This window comes from Dama dama, chromosome 10 (genome assembly GCF_033118175.1).
Source record: "Dama dama isolate Ldn47 chromosome 10, ASM3311817v1, whole genome shotgun sequence".
Classification (NCBI taxonomy): domain Eukaryota; kingdom Metazoa; phylum Chordata; class Mammalia; order Artiodactyla; family Cervidae; genus Dama; species Dama dama.
In genome coordinates, this window is record NC_083690.1 from 35,230,971 (window position 1) to 35,244,694 (window position 13,724).

General features: G+C 44.9%; 1 pseudogene; it reads right to left on the reverse strand.

The window, feature by feature from the left end:
* Positions 1-9,478: 9,478 nt before the first annotated feature.
* On the reverse strand, positions 9,479-9,573 carry LOC133064120 (U6 spliceosomal RNA; annotated as a pseudogene).
* Between the last annotated feature and the right edge of the window lie 4,151 nt (positions 9,574-13,724).

The window sequence follows — 13,724 nt, forward strand, 5'->3', positions numbered from 1 at the left end:
GAGCCCAGACAAGATTCTTTGGCTCCTCCTTTGGCCTCATTCCGTGCACCCAGGTCACCACCCAGGGACAGGGCAGACCTATGCAGAGAACAGAAGTTCAGGTGTGATCAGAGCGCAGTGAGATAGGGAGGCTTGGACATCCCCTCCCCTTACTGGGGCTCTGGGTAGCAGCTGAGCTTGCATGAGCTTTTCTTGGAAGTTTTCCACCATGTGCTTCCCAGGTGGTGCTAGTGCTAAAGAACCCGCCTGCCAGTGCAGAAGATCTAAGAGACAAGGGTTTGATCCCTGGGTCGGGAAGATCCCCTGGAGGAGGGCATGGCAACCCACTCCAGTACTCTTGCCAGGAGAACCCCATGGACAGAGGAGCCTGGCAGGCTACAGTCCGTGAGGCCCCAGAGTCAGACGTGACTGAAGCAACTGAGCCCACATGCACCCATGTGCAGCTTGGGTCAACTAACACTTTCTATATTGCATCCATGTTTCCTGAAGCTGCAGCAGAGTGGGAAAGGGCCACGAGAGCGACCTGATCATTCTCCCTGCTCAATTCCTTGTGGGGACACCTCTTTCTCACTGGTGGGCAAAGATGGTCTTAGACCAGGAAAGTGACTCACTCCTCTCCAGCTCCTCGGCAGCCCCAGAAAGAACAGTAGAGCCTGTACCCCTGTCCTCAAGAGCCTCCCACCCAGCTTCACGAGGAACAGAGGCCATCAGTCATGAAGTCTGAATCTGCTGCTCCCTCTTCACCTCCAATGGTTGAAATGTCACCCTCTACCCCCGACCCCCCACAAGACATTTCAGCCTGTCTTGCAGCCATACAGACCACAAGAGCTTGAAGCACAGAAACTTTGGTTTAAATCCTGGATCTAGGAACTTTGCTGGTGGTCCAGTGGCTAAGACTCCATGCTCCCAATGCAGGGGGCCTGGGTTCAATCCCTGGTCAGGGAACTAGATCCCACGTGCCACAACTAAGAGTTTGCATACTGCAGCTGAATGAAAAAAAAAAATTAAAAATCCTGGATCTGCCATTTACAGTTGTTTGACCCTGAGTGAGTCTCAGGGAGAGACCCTGAGTCTCTCTCTGAGAGAGTGAGAGACCCTCATCTCTAAGATGGGAATTTATTACACTCATCTTATGGCTAATGAAGATCAAATCTGTGAACAGGACACGAGCTGGAATTCAGCTAGTGGAGGCCTAATTTTCATCCTTGACAAGGCCAGCCACCTGGGTCCAGCACCCTGTTTCCTAGGACTCTCCAGAACTGGCTCCACCAGCGATTTCTTCTTTTTCTGGGGTCCTCACTCTCTCCTTCAGCATAAAAACATGCTCCATCTCCCCAGAGTCTACATCCTTCTCCACGTGCTCTCCTTTTCTCTATCACAAAACTGCTTTCCAAAAATTTTAGTCATGAAGATAAAAAAACAGTCTTAAGAAGACAGAGTACCAAGTAGTTACCATGTATCCATTATCTAACTTTAACAGTAATTCCTTAGTATCAACTAACACCCAATTTTTAAAATTTCTCAATTGTCTCATAATTTTTTTTAAACCATTGGATTATTATCATTAGTTCTCATGTTTTATCTTACCTACATCAGTTCCCCTTCCCCTTTCCTTCTTTATGACAATTTTTTGTTGAAGAAACAATATTTTTTCCTATAGAATTTCTCAGTTTGGGATTTGGACAACTATTTCTTTTTAAAGTATCTTTTCACATGTCCTTCTGTAGCCTTATCATTATTATTTTCTTGGGGGCAGTAAACTCAATTAGATCTAGAGACTGGATTTAGATTCAGATTTAGTTTTGTTTGTTTGTTTGCTTCATAGGAGGCGCTGTGTTCTTTCCTTCGTCTGGCCTGAGGATCCCCACTATGACTGGTTGGTCTGCTTTTAGTCAGCTTAGGATTGATTGGGGGTTAGAAGTCGGCAGTATAATCCATCCATTATAAAGTTCCAAAAACCTGACCTAATGGTTTTTTGCAGCCTGTAATGGTTGTTCCTGGAGCCATTATTTCATTGAGTGCTACAAAATAGTGAGCTTCTAATTTCAGCATTCTTTATGCATTTTTAAGCTGTTATTTTTCTCCAAAGAACTTCCCTCATTGCCCGTTATCCTGTATAGAAGATGCTATTGACACCACAACCCACATCTCTTTGGCCTCCCTTTGAGTTTACCATATACGCTGACAGCTGCCCACCTCAAATGCCCATGTCTTTCTGCTTCTTTGGACATAGCATCAGTTGCCAAGAATCTCACCTGAGGTGGATCGCTTATGTTGTTGCCTTAGATCTCGAAGGATATGAAATAAATGACTATTATATGAGTTGTAGAGTTGGCTGGTTTTTCTTTACTGCCCTAGAAAATCTGAAAAAGGGAGAACAACAGACTCAGGGCAGCCAATGAAACCCAGCACCAAAAGACTTGCCCACAGGGCAGCACCTGAAAAGACTCTCATTCCTGCGTCTGGAGGGAAGTCTGTGTTGAAAAACAGACCCAGCAGGAGAGGATGGAAAGAAGGCACCAAAGTAATATTCGGAGAGATGATGGCTGAGAAATTTCTAAAATTAATGAAAGACCCGAATTCACATATTCAAGAAGCTCAGTAAATCCTAAGCAGGAAAAATACCAAAACACTATACTCAGGCATTCCAGAATCAAACTTCTGAAAGTCAAAGGTATAGAGAGAAAAATCTAAAATATCCACAGGGGGGGGGGGGGGGAACCACATACATTAAATTCAGGGGAATAGCAACAACAATGGCTTACTTTTTTTTTTTAATGGCTTACTTCTTAAGAGTAATTATAGAAACCAGAACAAATGGAATGATGTCTTTAAGGTGCTGAAAGGAGAAGCCCTTGCTGACTTAGCCATCTATGCCTAGTGAAAATATTCTGTAAAAACAAAGGCACGAGACTCGGACACAGAGAATGACTCGTGGACGCAGCTGTGGGGGGTGGGGCGAGGAGAGGACGGGAGGAATTGAGAGGGCAGCACGGAAACATACACATTAGCACGTGTGAAACGGGTAGCCAGGGGGAATCTGCCGTGTGACAGGGACCGCTCAGCCTGGACCTCTGCGACAACCTGGGGAGGAGGGAGTCTCAGGAGGGAGGCGCTGCATGTGGACCTACGGCGGACTCATGTCGAAAAATGACAGAAACCGATGCAACACTGTAAACCAATCATCCTTCAGTGAAAAACAAAATAGTTTAAAAAACAAAGGCGAATTTTTTTAGACAAACAAAAGCTGAGAGACTTTGTCTCCAACAGATCTGCCCCAAAAGACCACCACCCCCCCACCCCCACAAGGCAGAAGAAACATATTCCAAAGCTAGTTTGGAACTTTAGGAAGGAGGAAGAAACCTGGAATGTACAAATGAATGGAGAAAATTTTTAAATTATGGAACACAGTATGGCAGTTCCGCCAACAATTAAACATAGAATTCCCATATTATCCTGCAATTCAACTTCTGGATATATACCTAAAAGCATTGAAAGCAGGGGTTGGGCAGATACCTGAACATCAATACTGCATTCACAGCAGCTATTATTAACAATCTACAAAAGGTGGAAACCATCCAAATATCTAGTGACAGATGAATGGATAAACAAAGGTGGCATACATATAGTGGAATATTATTCAGCCTTAAAAAATGAAGCTCTGACACACGAGGCGACATAGGTAAACCTTAAAGACACTATGCTAAGTGAAATAAGGCAGACACAAAAGACAAACATTGCACGTTTCTCTTAGCCAAAGTACTTAAAAGCCAAATTCATACAGACATGATGGTACTGGGCGGGTGGGCCAGGGGAGGGAATGAGGAGTTAGTGTTTAAAAATTTTTTTTTTAAATTGATGGTGGTATTGGTTGCACAACAAATATGTATTTAATGCCACGAAACTGTATACTTAAAAACGGTTACAGTAGTATATCTAATGTCTTGTATATTTTTCCATATAAAAAAGTACTACTAACTGTTTAGGGCAACAATAATTACAGTGTATACTGAGGTTTCTAATTCACGTAGAAGTAAACCACACAACAGCACAGAAGGTTGAGGGAAGAGGTATAAGTGGAATTGTACTATTGTCAAGTTCTTACATCTTTCCTGAAGTTGCAAAATGCAAATTTAAGGAAGATTGTAATAAAGTAAAAGGCATACTATAACCTTGAGATTAACCATTTGAAAAAAATTCATTAAGAGGTATAATTAAAATGTCATAGAGGCGATAAAACAATAATAATTCTTATTTATCCAAAAGATTAAATAAAGGAAAGGAAGAACAAAAAAATCAGCTGGAACAAATGGAAAACAAGTAGCAAGAGGATAGATACAATCTGTAAAAGACAGAGATTGCCTGACTGGAGTTAAAAAAAAAAAAATCAACAACAAACCAATTGTATGCTTCTCAACAAGTGACACACTTCAGGCATAAGGACATAGAAAAACTGAGAACATTAAGGCAGAAAAAAGTATACCCTACAAATACCAACTATAACAGAGCTAGGGTAATTCTATTAATAACAACGTAGATTGTAAGTCAGAGATAAAGAGGGTCGTTTCTTAATGATAAATTCAACAGAGTGACATAACAAACCTAAATGGATATGAGTCTAATAACAGAGCTTCAAAGTACAGGCAGAAAAAAAAAACTGGCAGAACTACAAGGAGAAACAGGCAAAGCCACAGTCATATTTGGACGTTTTAACACGGCTGCCTTGGCAGTTAGTAACAATAAAGAAATAAACATAGACAGAAACATTAACGAGTATATAGAAGAAATGAGCAATACTCTCAATTAACTTGACCTAACTGACAATTATAGAACATTCCAACCAAGAACAGCAGAATGCACATTCTTGCCAAGTGTACCTGAAACAGTAAGAGAGACCTTGTACTTGGGTCATGAGACAAGTCTCCATACATTTCAAAAGAGGGCTGAGATCATACCAGACATATTTTCTGATCACAGTGGAATTAGAGTTTAAGGTGGTTTCAACTTATGTCTATCATGAAATAATTACTGCAAAATTTAATGAGCACTCTTCATCTCTCATGGAGACTAGATAGAGTTCCCTCGTCACTCTAAATCACAGGACACAGCCCTAGTTCAGACCGAGTTACGATGCAACCTCAAACTCACCAAGGGGTATCAAGCGAGGCCGACAGATTTGGCCAGCGAAGAAACCACACCTTTTTATTTTTTCATTTATTCTGGTGTGCTGTGTGCGAGGTTTGCAGCATCTCAGCTCCCTGAACAAGGATCGAACCCATGCCCCTTGCAGTGGAAGCACGGAGCCCTAACCATTGGACAACGAGGGAATTTCCGAAACAAACCTTTTCTGATTCAGACAGTTTATCATGTACATCGAGAGCAAAAGCAAGGTCAGTCAAGGTGGCAGCTTCCCATGACCCTTCTGCAAAAGGATGACCCCAAACAGGAAATGACAATGCAACACGAAGGGCGCGACACCCTGATAATGAGGAGTCCGTTCTGTGTGGTTTGATGACCTGCAGCTGTTCTCTAAGACGCGCGAGGCAGAAAGCCTCCTGTGTCATTAGAGCCCAGGAGGAAATGAGAAAGAGGCCTTCCTGGAAGAGGGAGAGGAAGCCCTTCCATAAACTCCCTAAGTTCTCATGTTCTGGGAGGACCACAGGGGGTCCCGCCAAGGTTGAGGTCAGCTGTGGTTAGGTCTTGCCTACGTGACCCAGGTCGAGATGCACGTGGTCGCCAGGGCCACGTGGAGGAGCCATTTCCCTTTCAGGGTTAAGACTTCTCTTCCTTCCCCAGCTAAGACTGGAGGCAGGAGAGAGCCTTCAGTGCAGGGAGGCGATTGTGGGTGGATTCTGTCCCCTGGCTTTCTAGTTACTGTCTTGATCCTGGTGGGGGCCGAGAGACAGAGGGAGGGTGACGAGACGGTTCCTACCTTGCTGGATGCCTCACGTTCGTTCAGCCTGGCCAGTCTAGAGAGGGCTCCTCCTGTGGGCATGCTTCAGAGAACCAAATATCAAGTCTTTCTGAGGCATCTCCTGCCATGTGACCTAAACAAACTCCAGACGTGCCGACTCCTCTGTCCGGAGGCCTCAGGCTGCTTAAGACATCTTCAGACCTGAGATGGAGAACCAGTCACCCTTTCTCAGCTGCAAGGGACCAAGTGGAAAGCACCATGCCCCACGTGCCTCCTTGGAAGGAACTCAGCACACCTGTAGCTCCTTTTCTCCTCCCTTCTCTCAACTCTTCCACGTGCTCGAAATAGGGGAGTGGATTCAGGAGACACAGAATCAGTCACTGAGCATTTATTAATCTTTCCAAAGAACCAGCTTTTGGTTTCATTGATTTTTCTGTATTGATTTCCTCTTTGATCTTTATTATTTCCATTTTTTCCCTCTGTTTACTTTAGGTTTAATTTGCTCTGCTTTTCCTGGCTTCTTAAAACTGAAGCTGAAAAAAAAAAAAAAATGAAGCTGAGGTCATTGATTTCAGACCTTTCTTCTTTTCCAAAGATAGACATTTAGTGCTATAAATTTCTCCTGAGTTACTGTTAGAGCAGCATCCCACACCTTCTGATGTTGTGCTTTTATTTTCATTCACATGAAAACCCTCTCTAGGGCTTCCCTGCTAGTCCAGTGTTTAAGAATTAGCCTTGCAGTGCAGGGGACACCATTAGATCCCTGGTCTGGGAAGATCCCACATGCCTCGGGGCAACTAAGCCTGAGCTGCACAACTACTGAGCCTGGGAACCAGAGCAACTGAAGCCCGGGCACCCTAGAGCCCACGCTCCGCGAAGGGAGCCACCGCGCTGAGAAGCCTGCGCGCCGCAATCAGGAGTATCCCCTGCTCGATGCAACTCGAGAAAGGCCCGGCACAGCCAAAATTAGCTAACTAAATAATTATAAAGAAAAAAGAAAACACTAATTTCCTTTTTGACTTATCCTTTGATGTATTTAGGAGTGTGTGATTTAACGTCCAAATATTTGGGGATTTTCCAAGGATCTTTCTGTTACTGATTTTTTATTTAACTCCATGTGGCCCGTGTATATGACTTGAATCCTCTTGATTTTACTGGGACTGGCTTCATGGGCCAGATTATGATCTATCTTGGTAAATGGCCACGTGCACTCGACAGACTTTGTTTTCTTTTCTTGTTGAGTGGAGTATTCTGTAGGTGTCCATCAGGTCAAGTGAGTTAATGGTGTTTTTATGTCTTCTTATTCCTGCTGCTTTTCTGCCTATTTTTCTGTTAACTATCGAGTGGTACTGAAATCTGACTACAATTTATGAATACCTACTTCTTCTTGTACTTCTCTTAGTTTTTGTTTTATGTATTTTGAATCTCTATTATTAGTGTACATATTTGTTTAGGATTGTTATGCCCTCTTGATTAACTGACCCATTTATGATTATGAAATGATCTTCTTGGTCCTTGGTAAATATTCTTTACTCTAAAATCTATTTTATATGATATTAATATAGCCACTTCAGTTACCTTTTGATTAGTGACAGCATAGCATATCATTTTCTTTCCTTTTACTTTTAACCTACTTCTGTCCCTGTTAAACAACAACTTTCCATTCTTTCCACCCCCAGGGCCTTGTATTCCACTTTCTGTCTTTATGCATTTGCCTGTTCTAGGCACCTCATATCGGAGAAGGCAATGGCACCCCACTCCAGTACTCTTGCCTGGAAAATCCCATGGATGGAGGAGCCTGGTAGGCTGTAGTCCATGGGGTCGCAAAGAGTCAGACACGATGGAGCGACTTCACTTTCACTTTTCACTTTCATGCATTGGAGAAGGAAATGGCAACCCACTCCAGTGTTCTTGCCTGGAGAATCCCAGGGACGGGGGAGCCTGGTGAGCTGCCGTCTTTGGGGTCACACAGAGTCGGACATGACTGAAGCGACTTAGCAGCAGCAGCAGCAGCAGGCACCTCATATACTTTCTGAATCTTTACTTCCTTTGAAGAGTTGGAGTATTATTCATGTTAATTCTTCTTTAAATGTTTGGTAGAATTCACCATTGAAGCCATCTGGTTTTGGACTTTCCTTACGAGGGGTTTTTGATTACTGATGCAATCTCTTTATTAGTTACAGGCCTGCTGAGTATTTCTGTTTTGTCTTGTGTCACTTGAGGCAATTTGTATATTTCAATAAATTTTTCCGTTTCTCTTGGGTTATTTAATTTCTTGCATATAGTTGTTCATGGGCTTTCCAGGTGGCACCAGTGGTAAAGAATCCACTTGCCAATGCAGGAGACACAAGAGACTTGGGTTGGTCCCTGGGTCAGGAGGATCCCCTGGAGAAGGAAATGGCAACCCACTCCAGTATTCTTGCCTAGAAAATTCCATGTACAGAGGAGTCAGGCGGGTTACAGTCCATGGGGTCGCAAAGAGTTGGACACAACTGAGCAAACAGGCACATAACTATTTATAGTATTCTCTTACAATATTTTTTACAATAAAGTCAGCAGTAATGTCTCCACTTTTATTTCTAATTTTAGTTTTTTTTAGTTTCCTTTGCCAGTCTGGTTAAAGGTTTGCCAAATTTGTTGATCTTTGCAAAGAATCGACTTTTTAATTTTATTTATTTTCTCTATATTTTCCCTTTGTTTTTTGCAAAATATTCTTGCTGGGTATAGAATTCTGGATTGACAGTTTTAAAGATGTTAATCTACTGTCATTTTGCTTGCATTATTTCCAAGGAGAAAACTATTGTCCAAGGAGAAACAGGTAATATGTCTTTTTTCTATGCTTTTAAGATTTTCTCCTTATCCCTGACTTTAAGCAATTTGAGTATGATATGTCTTGATATAGTTTTCTTAATGTTTCTTGCACTTAGGGTTTTGTTGAGTTTCTTGGATCCGTAGGTTTACAGTTTGCATCAAATTTTGAAAAATTTTAGTCATGACTTCCTCAATTTTGGGAGTCCTCTTATCTCTTCCTCTCCCCTCCTCTAGGGACTCCAACTATATGTATATTTAGCTGTTTGAAATTGTCTCACGTTTCACTGATGCTCTGCTCATTTTAAAACAGCTTATCTTAATTTTATTTATCTTTATTGTGACTACATATATATATTTCTCATAAAAGTTGCCACTTAAAAATGTATGTGACACCATTCTTTATTTATTGGAGAAAGTAACCCTTTTTGTGAGTACACGATGAAAATAAACTGTTCTCCTTATTAGGGCAAAATGAAAACAATACACATATTGTCACTATTGTCACTGTGAAGTTAAAACACGTCAACTCTTTAAACAGTGGAGCTGCATCCCCTTCTAGGCATAAGATCAATGTCTGATTATTGCTTTCCTTTTTTTTTTTTGATGTTAGCAGTTGTTGAAGCCTAATGCCTACATTTGTTTATTTGCTGGGAGTTGCAAATTAACATTCAAATTATGTCTCCTTTTTTTCTTACTTATTAACAGGAATAGTTAATAAAATAGTTAATAAAAGAGATGCTTTTGATTATCTACTACAAAACAGAAAGCTTCACAAATTTGCATGTCATCCTTGCTCAGAGAATAATCTCTGTATTATTGCAGTTTTAGTATAGGTGCTGCCAAAGCGCCATTTTAACCAGTTTTAAGCATACAATTCAGGGGCATTAATTACATTCACATCATTGTGCAACCATAGCAACTTCCAAAACTTTTTCATCACCCCACACAGAAATGCTGGACCCATTAAGCAACTTTTTGCTCCCCTTTCCCCTAGCCCCGGGGAACTTCTCATCTACTTTTTGTCTCTGTGAATTGGATGGTGTTCTTTAAAGCTTCTGGGCATCACATTTTCATCTCAATTAGTTTCCAAATATGTGTCCAGCTTAAACAGCTGTAAGTTGAAAATCATGATACAAAAATCGACATGAGCATAAAACCTTTAATTAGCTTTCTGCATGCAGTGCCAAACAATGAGAATAAGGTCAGTGAGAGATCATTTTTCCAGAACCACACAAGCCTCCTCTTCTCTTCCCTCTAAGAACTGGCTCCTTGGCCAGTTCCCTTCCCCAAATCAGGATTCTTCATTCATGTTAAAGTAGAAACCAGGAGGTTAATTTTTGCTACAATGTCAACTGTCAGATCAGGCACCAGCTAAGGCCTTTTTGGATGGTGGGTATCTGATTCCTTATCACTCTATTTTTTTCTCTGCTCTTTCTGAACATCCTGTTTCAAATACAGGCCATTTGTCCTCACTCTAGAGCAGGATTGTTCACTCTAGGCAGGATCTGCCTGCCAATGCAGAGGACACGGGTTTGGGGCACATCTAAGCTAAGCCGTGTGAATCTAAACAGCTAAGCCCGTGTGCCACTACTGAAGCCCGCACACCCTAGAGCCTGTATTCCACAACAAGAGACGCCACCGCAAGGACAAGCCCTCGCACTGCAGCTAGGGAGTAGCCCCCTGCTCACCGCAACTGGAGAAGGCCCGCAGGCATCAGTGAAGACCCGGTGCAGCCATAAAGAAAGAAATCTTAAAAAAAAAAAACCCCAAAACGTACATTTCCTTCATTTAAAGGAGAAACCACAGCAGTAGTAACAGCACCTGACACTTTGCCACCCGTAGAAACCAGTGATCTTTTCATATCACATCTTGGTTGTTGCAGAAACCTTGAAACATCATTTATACTCGGACTACTTTGAAATTACCTTAGTCCACAGAGGCAATGCTCGAGTTTGCTATTTAAAGTGTTAATAAACAAACACATATAATACACATCACTAGTTAAAAAGATATTTTGATTACTTTCTGATTACATTTAATATTTCAACTGAATTTCAGTATAGTTGGTTTTCTTTGCAAGATGACATATTTTACTTCACGAGTTTTAAAAAATGTTTTGAACCTGTGCAGGGGTCCCTACCCTTCGCCAGACTGCCAAGAGGTCTAAGGCACAAAAAAGAGATTAAGAACCTCTGGTCTTTGGGGGGCACTGCAGAAAACTTCCTACTTGCAGGATGGCAATTGAGGCCAGATGCTTCTTTTTAAAGGATTTTGGGTGAAGGATTGAGATTCATTATTCAGCATTTACAATGTTGCCCTGTGTACTACTTGGCTGTCTCTTAATACAAGCAGACAAGAACTCTTCTAGGGGATTTCCCTAGTGGTCCAGTGGCTGGGGCTCTGTGTTCCCAAAGCAGGTCTGGGTTCAATTCCTGGTTGGGGAACTAGATCCCATGTGAGGCAACTAAGTGTTGCTGGTCGGCAACTAAAGAACCTACATGTTGCCGTGAAGATAGAGAACCCGGGTGCATAACTAAGATCAGGCGCAACCAAGAACCCTTCTAGGTGCCAGGAATTTTTACTTCTTCTATCCCAAAAGGGCTCATACTTGGCTGATTTAGCAGTGCCCGCCAGGAAAAAAAAATGATTTGAACCATCATTGGTACACCAGTTTCATTTCTGAAGGAAATTGATACTTTCGCACCATGAAACACCAGGCTTTCTATTTTGATGGGGGCACAGGTGTGGACCTCGCCCTCCTCCAGCTCACATACCGCAGTTCTATGGCAGTGACCTCCTTGGAGCAGGTTCAGCCTCACATCTGGAGATAGGACACAGGATTGCTTGCTTCTTGGTCTGGCTGGTGGGTGGCTAAGGATGGGAAAACCCACCCCACGTGGTCGGGCCTAGGCACCCTCCTGGAGAGACCCTGCACCCTTGGTTTACCCTGGAGCCCTCTGAGACCCGGTCACCCTTGGTCAAGTGCACACGTCCTGATCTAGCCTCAGTATGGATCTGCCTCTGTGTCAAGGGCCCCCTCCAAGGAGAGCGTATAGATGGCAGCAGCTTGCCTCTCCATGGCTCTGAGCGCTTCATCTTGAAGTCTCTCAGGGACACCAAGTCACCCTTCTGGGGCTCATGTAGGGGCGTGCCGAGCTCCACCTCTTACCTGAAGGAGAGCTGGGGGGTGGACAGTGATGATGTGGCCTGGGCTGGAGAGACTGACTGTCCTTCGGAGCCTCTTGGTGAAGACAGCAAGATTTCTCTTCCCTCTCTTTAGCCATGGGGTGGGGTCTCACGTTCTCCACAGCCCCTTCCAGATGGAGCAATCCAGGCGGGTCCAGCAGGGGCCGTACTGTCCTCCAAGCCTCAAGCCAGGGATCCCCTGGGCCCCCATCCCCCCCCCACTCCCATCAATCTACGGATGGTCCTTCCCACATCACTGGTCTCCTCCCTGTCCTGGCCCAGTTCATCACTACCCAGGCATTACTGCAACCTCCTTGGTCTATTTTTGCCCCTTCCAACCCATCCTTGGGGCTTCCCCGGTAGCTCAGATGTAAAGAATCTACCTGCAATGCGCAAGACCCGGGTTTGATTCCTGGGCTGGGAAGATTCCCTGGAGAAATGGAATGGCAACCCACTCCAGTATTCTTGCCTGGGAAATCCCATGGACAGAGGAGCCTGTCAGGCTACAGTCCATGGGGTCACAAAGAGTCGGACACAACTGAGCAACTAACCCTTTCACTTCGACCCATCTTCCCCTCATCCTTAGGCCCCAGGCTGATGGGTCTAAAACTGACCATCTCCACTCCCATTTCAGACTGGTTCTGGTCCCCCCAAACCCTCCATTTCTGGCCTGGCACTCAAGGCCCTCTCAACCCAGCTGGCCTCATTCTCCCACTCCCTGCCCCCAGCCCCCCGTCGCCGGGTCCTCCCACTCACCAGGCATAGCTCATCTGTCTGGCTGCCCACCCAGCTACCCCAGGCACCTGCGGGCCTGGCCAGGCACCAGGCAGGCATCTGAAATGCCTGCTGAGGAGCAAAATCTTAAGGATGTCGCCATCGTCTGTGCAATTGCTATGGTTTCCCCAGTGTCCCACAGAGTCTGGGCTTTCTGGAAGCACCTCTTTGAGTGACAGGCCTGAGGGTCTCACCCTGGAGGTCAGACTGGAGGGTGCCCCTCTTTTCTCTTCACCTCGTGCTGCCGGGCCTCCATACCACACCCCCTGGAGGGCCCTGGGTAATGGCTGTCATCTTTTCCACTGTTCTCCCCTGAATCCACTTTAACCGTGGGGACACCTTGGGAACAGTGCTTGTCATCCATCCTGAGTGGGCACAGACCCTTTCACCCTGTTTCATGCTCTGGGCCCCCATTTCAGCCTTTGGTGTTTTTTGCTTACTCCCTGGCCCAGATTCCTGCTTTGAGCTCTCAGCTGGTAGATCGTTTCAGGAAGGAGGGACAGACGGCTGAAGAATGGCAGACCGCATGTTCAAGTCTCCATTCCACCCATGAGGCCACCTCCGAACCCTTCCGCTGAGGCAGCAAGGATGAAGCCTCAGGCTTGGGGGTGATGTCTGGGGCTCACCCGTTTTGCCCGGGGGGAGACCCCAGCTGATGGAGAGGCAGATGGTAGCCAAACAGAGCTCTCACCAGCCCCCTGTCCTCGGCCCAGCCTGACCCTCACCCCAAACCATGGCTCTATGGGATGGGGGTTTGCACTTGGCCTGGCGTAGACCCCAACCCCCCAGGGGCAAAAGCACAGAGGGGTTCCAGCCACAAGGATGGGGACGCCAGAAGCTGAGTCACGGGCTGTTCTGAGCACCAGCCTGGTTGGTACTCCCTCACCGTGGTGGCAGGAGTGAAGCCAGGTCACTTCCTGGTCATCGTGGGGGTAGGGACTGGGTAACTCAGGCAGCAAAGCTCTGGGTGCCCCCCAGGGGTGATGCAGCCCCGCATATGGGGGAGGGCTTGCAGGGGCCACAGGGGTGGTCCCAGGAG